Below are 14,450 nucleotides of genomic sequence, written 5' to 3'. Positions count from 1 at the left end.
ACTTTTATCTACTTGAGCGCTTAGAACGGTGCCTGACACATAGTAAGCGCTTAACAAGTACCATTAACAACAACTTCTCTGGGCCTCAGTTTCCTCATCTGTAAAATCGGGATTAAGACTGTCAGCCCCATGGGGGACCGGGACTTTGTCCAACCTGATTAACTTGTATCTACTCCAGCGTTTAGAACGGTGCCTGACACATAGTAAGCGCTTAACAAATACCATTAACAACAACTTCTCTAGGCCTCAGTTTCCTCATCTGTAAAATGGGGGCGAAATACCTGTGATCCCAGTGCGGGACAGGGACTGTGGCCAATCCGATTGCCTTAATAATAATGATGATGGCATTTGTTAAGCGCTTGCTATGTGCAAAGCACTGTTCCAAGCGCCGGGGCTGGTACAAGGTAATGAGGTTGTCCCACCTAAGCCTCACAGTCTTAATCCCCATTTTACAGATCAGGTAACTGAGGCACAGAGAAGTGAAGTGACTTGCCCAAAGTCACACAGCTGACAAGCAGCAGAGCCGGGATTTGCCTTGTATCTACCCCAGTGCTTAGTACACTGTTTGGCACATAGAGAAGCAGCGTGGCTCAGTGGAAAGAGCACAGGCTTTGGAGTCAGAGGTCAGGGGTTCAAATCCCAGCTCCACCAGTTGTCAGCTGTGTGACTTTGGGCAAGTCACTTCACTTCTCTGTGCCTCAGTTACCTCATCTGTAAAATGGGGATTAAGACTGTGAGCCCCCCCCCCCCCCCCCCGTGGGACAACCTGATCACCTTGCAAACTCCCCAGCGCTTAGAACAGTGCTTTGCACATAGTGAGCGCTTAACAAATGCCACCATTATTATTATTATTATCACTTTGCAACCTCCCCAGCGCTTAGAACAGTGCTTTGCACATAGTAAGCGCTTAATAAATGCCATTATTATTACGGCTCAGGGCGACTTCCAGCTGGAACCCAGGGCCCAGAGTCTCCGTTATAGTCTCTGCGCTCTCTGCCAGTCCCCTCCTCTAGAGAGACCTCGGTATCATTTATTTTCATTTCCCCCTGTTTTGGTTGGAATGCAGTTAATTGACTTGGAATGACTATAATGTCTTGAAGAGAAAAACATGCTTACGGGGTAAATAGCTCCTTCTCAAGCGACCTGCAAAAAACAGATTATGCGCAGAGAGAGAATGCTGCCCAGGGCCAAGCCCAGCTGGCGTGAATGGCAGGATGGAGCTCAGGGCTTACGGGCATTGTTCATTTTATAATGGGGGCACGTGGGCGGCCACCTGACCCTCAGTGCCGGCCGGAGGGTCCGTGGCGAGCGAAGCCCCCGGCCGACCCTGCCGGGAGGGACGAATATGGGAAAAGAGCGACACGGTCCTGCCTCTGGACCATCGGCTGAGGAGGAAGAGTGGACAGATGCCAAGATGGAGCGCCAAAGACAAGAGCACCAAAGGAAATGTCGAACGGAGACATGCGCACCTTTAGAGTGAGCGGAACCGGGAGGGGTAGATCTGGGAAGGCTTCCTGAAGGAGATGGGTTTTTCTCTAGGATGGTTTCGTGGAGGGTCGGGGGAGTCGGAGGAAAGAGGATTTAATCTCCATCTTACAAAAGAAGTAACGAACACAAAATAAGTGGCTTGCCCAAGGTGACACAGCAGATAAGTGGCGGATCAGGCTAGAAATGGCTAGACTGTGAGCCCACTGTTGGGTAGGGACCGTCTCTATATGTCGCCGACTTGTACTTCCCAAGCGCTTAGTACAGTGCTCTGCACACAGTAAGCGCTCAATAAATACGATTGAATGATTAGAACTCAGGTCCTCTGAATCCCAGGTCCTTGTTAATAATAACAATAATAATAATGATGGCATTTATTAAGCTCTTACTATGTGCCAAGCACTGTTCTAAGCGCTGGAAAACATAATGATGGTATTTGTTAAGCGCTTACTATGTGCAAAGCACTGTTCTAAGCGCCGGGGAGGTTACAAGGTGATCAGGTTGTCCCACAGGGGGCCCACAGTTTTAATCCCCATTTTCCAGGCGAAGTAACTGAGGCACAGAGAATTTAAGTGACTTGCCCAAAGTCACACAGCTGACAGTTGGCGGAGCCGGGATTTGAACCCATGACCTCTGATTCCAAAGCTCCACTGAGCCACACTTGGGCAACGCTCTGCCGGCCCTTGCCTCAGTCCACTCTATCCACCTGTCCGTGCATTGTGATAATCAGGCTTTTTCTCTTTGGGCCTTCTCCCTTTCCCATTGAACTGAACTGGTTGGGAACTTCTCTCCCCTTCACTGTGTGGCCGAGGAAGTAGAAAAGGGGTTCACTGTGTTCGAGAGGGGGGCTCCCCATCCCGTCCTTTCTCCCGGTGCCCGCCTTCCATGGCGAGAGGTCGAAGGTCAAACCCTGCGAGCCTAACTTGGGGATTTTCCCGGGTCTGAAAGAGAGGCACCGCACCTCTCTCTCGCCCAGTTAACAGTTATTCTGTGGTATGTATTTTATGATTCCTGACCCTTGTTCCAAATCTTTTTGGTGTGTTTTCATTTAAAAAGGATTAAGTACAACTTGGCGAAAAGATTTGGCCCGTCCAACCGCTCAAGCAGCTTAATCCTGATTTCATTATGCTGCGGTTTTAGTCTCTGAATTAAATTATTTTAAAGGGACACTGTCCAGGACACCAGACCCCTACAGAGAGACATTCAAGTGGGCAGAGTCTGAGGGGAAAGAGGATGGGTTTTTTTTTAACCATGGCTATTTAACTCTTTTGTCCTTTAAAATGTCTGGGGGCTCTGTTAATATTTTCAGTCGGTGTTGAGAGATTCAGAGAAACAGTGCCACAGAGGTATGGTCAGGGGTTTTCCTGTAGCTGATAGATTCATTTGAGAATGTCTTGTAGTGGTACTAATCGTGGTATTTAAGTCAATCACTTCTCTAACCCCAGTTTCCTCTTCTGTAAAATGGGGATTCCATACTTGTTTTTTTTGGTTTTTTTTTTAATGGAATTTGTTAAGCGCTTACTATGTGCAAAGCACTCTTCTAAGCTCTGGGAAGGTTACAAGGTGATCAGGTTGTCCCACGAAGGGCTCACAGTCAATCCCCATTTTACAGATGTGGGAACCGAGGCACAGAGAAGTTAAGTGACTTGCCCAAAGTCATACAGCTGACAGTCTCCTACTTATACCGTGAGCCCCATGGGGGATAGGGACTGCATCTGACCTGATTAACTTTTACCTTAATCAATCAATCAATCATATTTATTGAGCGCTTACTGTGTGCAGAGCACTGTACTAAGCACTTGGGAAGTACAAATTGGCAACATATAGAGACAGTCCCTACCCAACAGTGGGCTCACATTCTAAAAGGGGGAGACAGAGAACAAAACCAAACGTACTAAGAAAATAAAATAAATAGAGTAGATATGTACAAGTAAAATAAAGTGGTTAGTACAGTGCTTGACTCATAGTGAGAGCTTAACAAGTGCCACCATTATTATTAATATTATTTGGTAACCTTTCCCTTCTGGACCCACGACTTGTAGATAGAGCACGGGACTTGGAGTCAGAAGGACCTGAGTTCTAATCCCGGCTCCACCACCTGTCTGCTGGGTGACCGTGGGCAAGTCACTTCACTTCTCTGTGCCTCGGTTAGAATAGGGATTAATGAAGTGAGCGTCATGTGGGACATGGACTGTGTCCAACCTCTTTACCTTGTATTTACCCAGTTTTTCCCCTCTCAGGATGGCACCTGGAGAGTTTCCAGTCCTCTACCAGTCTCGGCTACGGGAGGGAGAGTCAAGCAGAGGCATATTCACTCAATCGTATTTATTGAGCGCTTACTGTGTGCAGAGCACTGTGCTAAGCGCTTGGGAAGTACAAGTTGGCGACATATAGAGACGGTCCCTACCCAACAGCGGGCTCACAGTCTAGAAGGCCATCTGCTACACGTCAAAACTCCCCCGTGCTGGGCAGCAGCGGCATGGGAGAGAATCGAGGGCGGAAACTCAAGTTTACTGCACGGAAAAAGGCAATGATAAACCACTTCCATATTTTGAACAAGAAAACTCTATGGATGCACTACCAGAACAATTGCAGATGGAGGTGGCTGGTTCTAGACCGTGAGCCCGCTGTTGGGTAAGGGACCGTCTCTAGATGTTGCCAACTTGTACTTCCCAAGCGCTTAGTACAGTGTTATGCACACAGTAAGCGCTCAATAAATGCGATCGAATGGAATGAATGGAATGGTTCTGGGAGAGATGTTGCCAACTTGTACTTCCCGAGCGCTTAGTACAGTGCTCTGCACACAGTAAGCGCTCAATAAATACGATTGATGATGATGATGATGTGTCCATGGAGTCGCTATTCATTCATTCATTCATTCAATCGTATTTGTTGAGCGCTTACTGTGTGCAGAGCACTGGACTAAGCGCTTGGGAAGTACAAGTTGGCAACATATAGAGACGGTCCCTACCCAACAGCGGGCTCACAGTCTAGAAGGGGGAGACAGAGGACAAAACAAAGCATACTAACAAAATAAAATAAATAGAATAAATATGTACAAATAAAACAAATAAATAAATAGCGTAATAAATACGTACAAACATATATACATATATACAGGTGCTGTGGGGAGGGGAAGGAGGTAAGGCTATGCGTCGGAGACGACAGCACAAGACAAAAAAAGACCCCAGTGCTTAGTACAATGCCTGGCACATAGTAAGCGCTTAACAAATACCACAAAATACCATTTTAAAAAAAGGATTATTTCACAAGCTGTGGGCTGACTTTACCTCCAGGAGTTGCAGAGTAGCAGCAGCTGAGTAAAGTTTTACTCACTGCCCCACTGTGTGCTAAGCACTGGGCAAAAAGACAAGGGAGGAAATTAGATCCAGCCCCTTGGACCTCGAAGTCGTCCCTTCTGGGTGAAGTGCTTCTTAACTCTTTCTTTGCGTCGAGGTCCCTGGGAAAACGTATTCCATCACCAGTACTGTCAATCGATCAGTTTTAATGATTGGTTGCCAGGATTTGGCATTTTACAAAGCGGTGGGGTAGAAGCAAGATAATTGGGTTGAAGCGGTCTCTTGTTCACATGGAGGTGAACAAGAGGGAGGGAGAGCAGAAATCTGATCCCCATATTGGAGGCCCAGAGATGTTCATTGTCTTGCCTTGGATCATGCCAGTATTACAGCACAATCAGTCTATCGTATTTACTGAGCACTTAGCCTGGTAGAGAACAATATAACAATGTAACAATCATATTCCCCGCCCACAACGAGTTTTTCCGTCTAGAGGACGGTGAGCACAGTCGAGCTGAGGTGAATGGTTGGAGGCCAAGTGCTCCGCAGAAGCAGTGCGGCCTAGTAGATAGAGCACAGGCCTGGGAGACAGAAGGACCTGGGTTCTAATTCTGACTCCGCCACTTGTCTGCTGTGTGACCTTGGTCAAGTCATTTCACTTGTCTGTGTCTCAGACAGACACAGACAAGTGAAATGAGAAATGGAAATCAAGACTGTGAGCCCTATGTGGGACAGGGGCCGTGTCCAACCCCATTACCTTGTATCTACCCCATTGCTTAATACAGTGCTTGGCACCTAGTAAGCGCTTAATAAATACCACAGTTATTAGAGTTGGAACCGGTCTACAAAAGTTAGCAGACACAATCCCTGCTCTCAAGTAATTTTCAGTCTAGGCAAGGAGACGGGAACTAAAATTAGTTTCAGGTAGGGGGAAGCAACAGAGTTTTAAGGTACGTACATAAGTGCAAAGGAGTGAGGGAGGAGGAGCGTTTAGGTGATGAAGTGTTGAAGGAAAAATAGGGAGGGAAGTAAGGTGGGGAGATGAGAGGTTAATCAGGTAAGGTCTCCTCGAGGAGAGATTTCAGAAGGCTATTGGAGAAACAGCTTGGCTCGGTGGAAAGAGCACGGGCTTGGGAGTCAGAGGTCATGGGTTCGAATCCCGGCTCCGCCACATGTCTGCTGTGTGACCTTGGGCAAGTCACTTAAGTTCTCTAGCCTCAGTTCCCTCATCTGTAAAATGGGGATTAAGACTGTGATCCCCACGTGGGACAACCTTGCTTACCTTGTATCCCCCCAGCGCTTGGAACAGTGCTTTGCACATAGTAAGCGCTTAACAAATGCCATCATTATTATTATTATTGAAGATGGAGAATTCAGGATGTGAGCAGTTAATGGAATGGGGGAAAGACTTGCATTTGGCAATTTCTTTGGGAAACGCTACACCCCATGGGGAAAAATGCACACACACAAGCCCACAACCTAGGTCTCCTGCCTCTTCCTAGAGAGCCTGTCCCAACCACCCTCAGCCAGGAGGAAATTCCTCAGAGTCCCTCGAGTAGAGTGTGAGGGACGGCCTGGGGCCACCCTGGCTGGGCCTCCCTGGCTGGGCTGCCCGGACTTTCTGTCCGCCTCACATTCCCGGGATGAAGCCTCGTTGGGGCCGGGCCAGGGTGTCCTCCCCGGGGGGATTCTGGGGAATGGAGCAGCAGGAGCAGCAGGAAAGTGAGGTCCTGACAGCACCTTCTGGGGGGCCCGAGAGGAGAGGCAAGCAGAGGTGGTGGTGGTAGAACCTGGGGAAGGACTAGAGGGCAAAACGGCCTAGATGTGGCGACTTGGGAAATAAACGGACAGGGCGGGCCTGGGGGCGGATGAACGGAGAAGTCAACTCCTGCCCGGAGTAGCATCAGTAGCATCCCATCAGCTCTGCCGTTATTCAGGCCCAGCCACTCATTAAGTATCTGGGATGAGCATTCCCGGTCCGATGCTGTACATCCTCGGGACATTCGATTCCAACTCCCACCGGGGACAACCTTCCCTTCCTCCCCAGCCGTTCCCTCCGGGACAGCATTCTTTCCCTGTAGACCACAAGCTCTTTGTGGGCAGGGATCGCAGATAGAGGATGGGCCTGGAACTCAGAAGGACCTGGGTTCTAATGCTGACTCTCCCACTTGTCTGCTGTGTGACCTCAGGCAAGTCACTTCACTTCTCGTGCCTCAGTTACCTCATCTATAAAATGGGGATTAAGACTCAGCCCCATATAGGACATGGACTGTGTCCAACCTAATTAACTTGTATCTACCCCACTGTGCCTGAGATGCGTAGTAAGCACTTAAGAAATACCATAAAAAATATGTTGTCGTGTACTTTCCCAAGCAGCTGGTACACTGTTCTGCACTTGATAAGTGCTCAGTAAATGCCACAGTTATTATTATCTTAGGCACCTATACATCCCAGGGAGACCCTTGCCCCCTTTCCCGGTACAACCTTTGGAAAGATGACGGACCGAAGGTCGGCCGTCGGTTGTCTCTGGAGCACGAACCCCATCGACAGTAAAAATGTCCGGAGGAATTCCTGACATACTTGGCTTCTACGGGCAAGGGCCACCCATCCTCTGGGGCTCAGTGTGGGGCCGGCTGGCCAGCCGGGTTTGGGACATGGCCAGCCAGCGTGGTATAGGAGCAGCCCCCCACAGATCCCCCCTGAGAGGTTGGAAACTCACAGCAGCCGTCCAATATTTTAGGCCCGAAGACTTGGCGTGAATGGTTTAGAGGGGCAAAGTGGAAACCAAGCAAGCATCCATTCTGCTGAGGCCAGAAGGAAAGATGAGGCGGCAGAATGCCGTCTGCTTTCCTAATGAAATGTTTCTCCCTTTCTTCCCTTGAGGTAATAATAATAATAACTGTGGTATTTGTTAAGTGCTGTCTACGCCCCAGGACGTGTACTGAGTGCTGGGGTGGACACAACCCAATTAACTTGTATCTACCCTTACTTGTTCCCCCTTACCTCCTTCCCCTCCCCACAGCACCTGTATATATGTATATATGTTTGCACATATTTATTACTCTATTTTATTTGTCCATATTTATTCTCTTTATTTTATTTTGTTAATATGTTTTGTTTTGCTGTCTGTCTCCCCCTTCCAGACTGTGAGCCTGCTGTTGGGTAGGGACCGTCTCTAGATGTCCCCAACTTGTACTTCCCAAGCGCTTAGTACAGTGCTCTGCACACAGTAAGCGCTCAGTAAATACGATTGAATGAATACCCCAGTGCCTGGCATAGTAAGCGTTCAACAACTATCACAATTATTTTTATTATAAGCAAATCCGGTTGGACACAGTCCTTGTCCCATGTGGGGCTCAGAGTCTCAATCCCTATTTTTCAGCTGAGGCCCAGAGAGGTAAAGTGACTTACCCAAGGCCACAAAACAGACAAGTGGTGGAGCTGGGATTAGAACCCGTGACCTTCTGATGCCCGGGCCCAAGCTCTGTGCACTGCACCATGCTGAGTCCCATGGCTCAGAAACGGGGCGAGCATCCATTCCCTTTAGACTGTGAGCCCACTGTTGGGTAGGGACTGTCTCTATATGTTGCCAACTTGTACTTCCCAAGCGCTTAGTACAGTGCTCTGCACACAGTAAGCGCTCAATAAATACGATTGAATGAATAAGATACAGCTCCTCTCCCTGGGTCTAGGTAGGAGGAAGACCAGGTATTCATTCATTCATTCATTCAGTCGTATTTATTGAGCGCTTACTGTGTGTGGAGCACTGTACTAAGCACTTGGGAAGTACAAGTTGGCAACATATAGAGACAGTCCCTACCCAACAGCGGGCTCACAGTCTAGAGTGAGTCTCACAGTCTAGGTATGGAATCTCCAATTTACAGAAGACGAAACCGAGGCACAGAAAAGTTAAGTGACTTGCCCAAGGTCACACAGGAGGCAAGTGGTGGAGGTGAGACTAGAACCCAGGTCCCCTGACTCCCAGACTCACACTCTTTCCATCATTTATTAATTCATTCATTCATAGAGAAACAGTGTGGCTCTCAGTGAAAAGAGCCTGGGCTTTGGAGTCAAGATGTCATGGGTTCAAATCCCGGCTCCACCAATTGCCAGCTGTGTGACTTTGGGCAAGTCACTTCACTTCTCTGGGCCTCAGTTCCCTCATCTGCAAAATGGGGATGAAGACTGTGAGCCCCCCCGTGGGACCACCTGATCACCTTGTAACCTCCCTAGCACTTGGAGCAGTGCTTTGCACATAGTAAGTGCTTAATAAATGCCATCGTTATTATTACCATTATTGTTCACATATTTCTGGAGCACTTACTGTGTGCAGAGCACCGTACTAAGCGCTTGGGAGAGTACAATGCAACAATAAACCGACACATTCCCACTATTGGGTAGGGACTGTCTCTATATGTTGCCAACTTGTACTTCCCAAGCGCTTAGTACAGTGCTCTGCACACAGTAAGAGCTGAATAAATACGATTGATGATGACACATTCCCTGCCCACAACGAGCTTACAGTCTAGACGGGGGAGACGTGAATCTAAATAAATGATGGATATGTATATAAATGGTCTGGGGCTAGGCCACACGGCTTCTCAGGCGGGGATGGCCAACCCCCAGGCCATCTGCCTGGCATCCACTGGCCCTGCCCTCCGAGGGGTCAGCGCCCGGAGCCGCTGACCTCGGCCGCCTCAGCGCCAGCGAGGCCGGGAGCTGTGGGTCGCCTTCCTCGGACTTGGACGGACGCCGTGTTTGGGGAAATATTTGATTTGGGCCCCGCACTGCTCTTACTCCCAGTATAGTCGGAGCATTTGTGTTGACACGGGCTGATTATAACCACATGTTGGCCGGGGGTCTCACGCTGGGCGTTGGGGGGGGCCTCCGGGAGGGGCGGTGAGTTCAGTCAATTCATTCATTCAATCGTATTTATGCAGAGCACTGTACCAATCAATCAATCAATCAATCGTATTTATTGAGCGCTTACTGTGTGCAGAGCACTGCACTAAGCGCTTGGGAAGTCCAAGTTGGCAACATCTAGAGACAGTCCCTACCCAACAGTGGGCTCACAGTCTAAAAGGGGGAGACAGAGAACAAAACCAAACATACTAACAAAATAAAATAAATAGAATAGATATGTACAAGTAAAATCAATCAATCGAGTAATAAATATGTACAAACATATATACAGGTGCTGCTTGGGCAGTCCAAGTTGGCAGCATCTAGAGACGGTCCCTACCCAACAGTGGGCTCACAGTCTAAAAGGGGGAGACGGAGAACAAAACCAAGAATACTAACAAAACAAAGTGAATAGAATAGATATGTACAAGTAAAGTCAATCAGTCAAGTAATAAATATGTACAAACATATATACATATATACAGGTGCTGCTTGGGCAGTCCAAGTTGGCAACGTATAGAGACGGTCCCTACCCAACAGTGGGCTCACAGTCTAGAAGGGGGAGACAGAGAACAAAACCGAACATATTAACAAAATAAATAGAATAAATATGTACAAATAAAATAAATAAATAAATAGTTGAACGCCAAACAGCGCACTTTGGAGCGAGATGTTCCCAGAAGCTCCCGGGGCCTGGAGAGAGAGAATTCCCCATCCTTGGCTCCAGCCAACCTGGGCTTCCGACATTTTGAGGGTGAGATCATCATCATCAATCGTATTTATTGAGCGCTTACTGCGTGCAGAGCACTGTACTAAGCGCTTGGAAAGTACAAGTTGGTCACATATAGAGACAGTCCCTACCCAGCAGTGGGCTCACAGTCTAAAAGATGAGGGGCGGAGGGATATTAGGGGTGTTTGAAAGTTGTCCGGGGGTGACAGTCTTTTAGACTGTGAGCCCACTGTTGGGTAGGGACTGTCTCTATGTGTTGCCAACTTGTACTTCCCAAGCGCTTAGTACAGTGCTCTGCACACAGCAAGCGCTCAATAAATACGATTGATTGATTGATTGATTGACCCCCCGTCCAGCGTCCTGGGCCACAGTTGGAGGCAGGATCCTAGGCTTGCGGGCCGTCCGCCTGAGCCAGGAACGGCAAGCCGTTCGGCAAGTGAGCTTGGAGAGGGGGCGGGTTTCATTTTGGAAGGCTTCCTGAAGGAGGTGACCGTCAATCGTTGCTGTATATGGAGGAGGGAGGAGAAGGAAGTGGTTCCAGATTTTATTCGTGGCCCTGGGGTAGGGGGCTGCTTGAAGGCATGACTTCGAGCTCGTTGTGGGCACGGAATGTATATGTTTCTTGCTATACTGTACTCTCCGAAGCGCTTAGTAGAGTGCTGTACACACAGTCAGCGCTTAGTAAATACGATTGAACGGATGAATAATAATAATAATGGTATTTATTAAGCGCATACTACGTGCAAAGCACTGCTCTAAGCGTTGGGAAGGTTACAGGTTGTCCCAAGGGGGCCTCACAGTCTTAATCACCATACCCAAGGTTGTCCCACATGGACTGTGAGCCCATTGTTGGGTAGGGACCGTCTCTATATGTTGTCAAAACTTGTACTTCCCAAGCGCTTAGTACAGTGCTCTGCAAACAGTAAGCGCTCAATAAATACGATTGAATGAATGAATGACTGAGTGAATGAAGAAGCCTCTCTATTAGAGGTCCCTCCTGGCCACCCCAACCTTAAGATTTGGCCTTGCAGGTGATGGCCCAAGGGACAGGCGAGGGAAGGAGGGCAGACTGGGGCTCCAGGATGGGCCTGTGGGACCATCATGTGGGCAAGGGGAATACCGCAGCCCGCCAGCCAGGGACTGGTTTAGACGCCCCTTCAGCCCTCAGCTTTGGGGTCGGGCCGGCGAGGAGGGGGCAGGCCTAGAGGCTCAAAGCTCCCAAAATACTGGAAAAGCAGCGTGGCCTAGTGGAAAGCGCACAGGCCTGGAGTCTGAGGACCTGGGTTCTAATCCCAGCTCCGCCGCTTGTCTGCCATGTGACAGTCACTTCTCTGGGCCTCGGTTCCCTCATCTGGAAAATGAGGATTAAGAGTGCGAGGGTCATGGACTGTGTCCAACCTGATTGATTTGCATCTACCTCGGCGCTCAGTACGGCACCTGGCACATAGTAAGCGCTTAACAAGTACCCTAAAAAAACCCACCCAGAAAACCTGGCTCCTTCCGGAGGCAATTTGTCCGTCTCTGCAGGAATTGCACCGCCAAACCGGAAAGGTCCAAAATTCCAATCCCTGCACTTTCCACGCAATTCCAAGTCACCCCAACAATGCAGCAGCCCAGACTGGTTGGCATCTGTACTTCCCAAGCGCTTAGTACAGTGCTCTGCACACAGTAAGAGCTCAATAAATACGATTGAATGAATGAATGATGTAAAGCTAGAGGCACATCATTAATAATAATAATAATAATAATAATAATGACGGTATTTGTTAAGCGCTTACTATGTGCAAAGCACTGTTCTAAGCTCTGGAGGAGAAACAAGGTAATCAAGGTTGTCCCACGTGGGGCTAGTTACGCGACCCTCCGAGCAGACTGAGCCCCTTCCTTCCTCTCCCCCTCGTCCCCCTCTCCATCCCCCCATCTTACCTCCTTCCCTTCCCCACAGCACCTGTATATATGTATATATGTTTGTACATATTTATTACTCTATTATTTATTTATTTATTTATTTATTTATTTTACTTGTATATATCTATTCTATTTATTTTATTTTGTTAGTATGTTTGGTTTTGTTCTCTGTCTCCCCCTTTTAGACTGCGAGCCCACTGTTGGGCAGGGACTGTCTCTATATGTTGCCAATGTGTACTTCCCAAGCGCTTAGTACAGTGCTCTGCACACAGTTAGCGCTCAATAAATACGATTGATGATGATGATGATGATGGGGCTCACAGTCTTAATCCCCATTTTACAGATGAGGGAACTGAGGCACAGAGAAGTTAAGTGACTTGCCCAGAGTCACACAGCATTAAGAAAATAAATAGAATAGTAAATATGTACAAGTAAAATAAACAGTAATAAATCTGTACAAACATATATACAGGTGCTGTGGGGAGGGGAAGGAGGCAGGGCTCCTTCTAGACTGTGAGCCCACTGTTGGGTAGGGACCGTCTCTAGATGTTGCCAACTTGGACTTCCCAAGCGCTTAGTACAGTGCTCTGCCCACAGTAAGTGCTCAATAAATACGATTGATTGATTGAATATTTATTACTCCATTTATTTTACTTGTACGTATTTATTATTCTACTGATTTTATTTTGTTAATATGTTGTGTTTTGTCCTCTGTCTCCCCCTTCTGGACTGTGAGCCCCCTGTTGGGTAGGGACCGTCTCTCTATGTTGCCAACTTGTACTTCCCAAGCGCTTAGTACAGTGCTCTGCACACAGTAAGCACTCAATAAATACGAATGAATGAATGAATATTTATTACTCTATTTACTTATTTTACTTGTACAAATTTATTCTATTTATTTTATTTTGTTAATATGTTTTGTTTTGTCGTCTGTCTCCCCCTTCTAGACTGTGAGCCCGCTGTTGGGTAGGGACCGTCTCTAGATGTTGCCGACTTGCACTTCCCAAGCGCTTAGTCCAGTGCTCTGCACACAGTAAGCGCTCAATAATTACGAATGAATGAATATTTATTACTCTATTTACTTATTTTACTTGTACAAATTTATTCTATTTTATTTTGTTAATATGTTTTGTTTTGTTCTCTGTCTCCCCCTTCTAGACCGTGAGCCCGCTGTTGGGTAGGGACCGTCTCTCTATGTTGCCAACTTGTACTTCCCAAGCGCTTAGTACAGTGCTCCGCACACAGTAAGCGCTCAATAAATACGAATGAATGAATGAATATTTATTACTCTATTTTACTTGTACAAATTTATTCTATTAATTTTATTTTGTTCATATGTTTTGTTTTGTCGTCTGTCTCCCCCTTCTAGACTGTGAGCCCGTTGTTGGGTAGGGACCGTCTCTATAGGTTGCCGACTTGCACTTCCCAAGCGCTTAGTCCAGTGCTCTGCACACAGTAATTGCTCAATAAATACGATTGATTGATTGATTGATGGAGGGGAATACGATTGAATGATTGATTGAGGGGAAGGAGGCAGGGCTCCTTCTAGACTGTGAGCCCACTGTTGGGTAGGGCCCGTCTCTATACGTTGCCAACTTGTACTTCCCAAGCGCTTAGTACAGTGCTCTGCACACAGTAAGCGTTCAGTAAATACGATTGAGTGAATGACTGTAGGGTGCTCTGCCCGCAGGGAGCGCTCAGTAAGTAGGACTGAACGGGCCCCGGCCTTATGAGAACGCTGCAGGGGGTGGGGCGGCCATCTTTGGCCGAGAGGTTTATGGGAGTTGGCCCGCCCTCCTCCGCCCCGCCTCGCCTAATGGCTGCCCGGAGGTACCGCCCGACCAACTCCCCGTAGGCCCGGCCGGGCCCGCTGAGGGGATGGATGTAGTGAGGGGCAGGGGGATGGGGGAGCCGAGCCGAGGGCATGGCCGCAGGAAAGGGGGCAGGGGGCTGAAGGGGCCGAGCTGAGGGGATGGCCGCAGGTAAAGTGTTGGGGGGCCTGAGGAACTGCGCTGAGGGAATGGCCGCAGTAAAAGAGTCAAGGGGCTGGAGGAGCCGAGCTGAGGGAATGGACACAGTGAGGGTCAGGAGGCCGGAGGAGCTGAGCTGAGGGAATGGCCGCAGGAAAAGTG

This window comes from Tachyglossus aculeatus, chromosome 24 (assembly GCF_015852505.1).
Source record: "Tachyglossus aculeatus isolate mTacAcu1 chromosome 24, mTacAcu1.pri, whole genome shotgun sequence".
Classification (NCBI taxonomy): domain Eukaryota; kingdom Metazoa; phylum Chordata; class Mammalia; order Monotremata; family Tachyglossidae; genus Tachyglossus; species Tachyglossus aculeatus.
Note: the sequence above shows the minus strand (reverse complement) of the source record.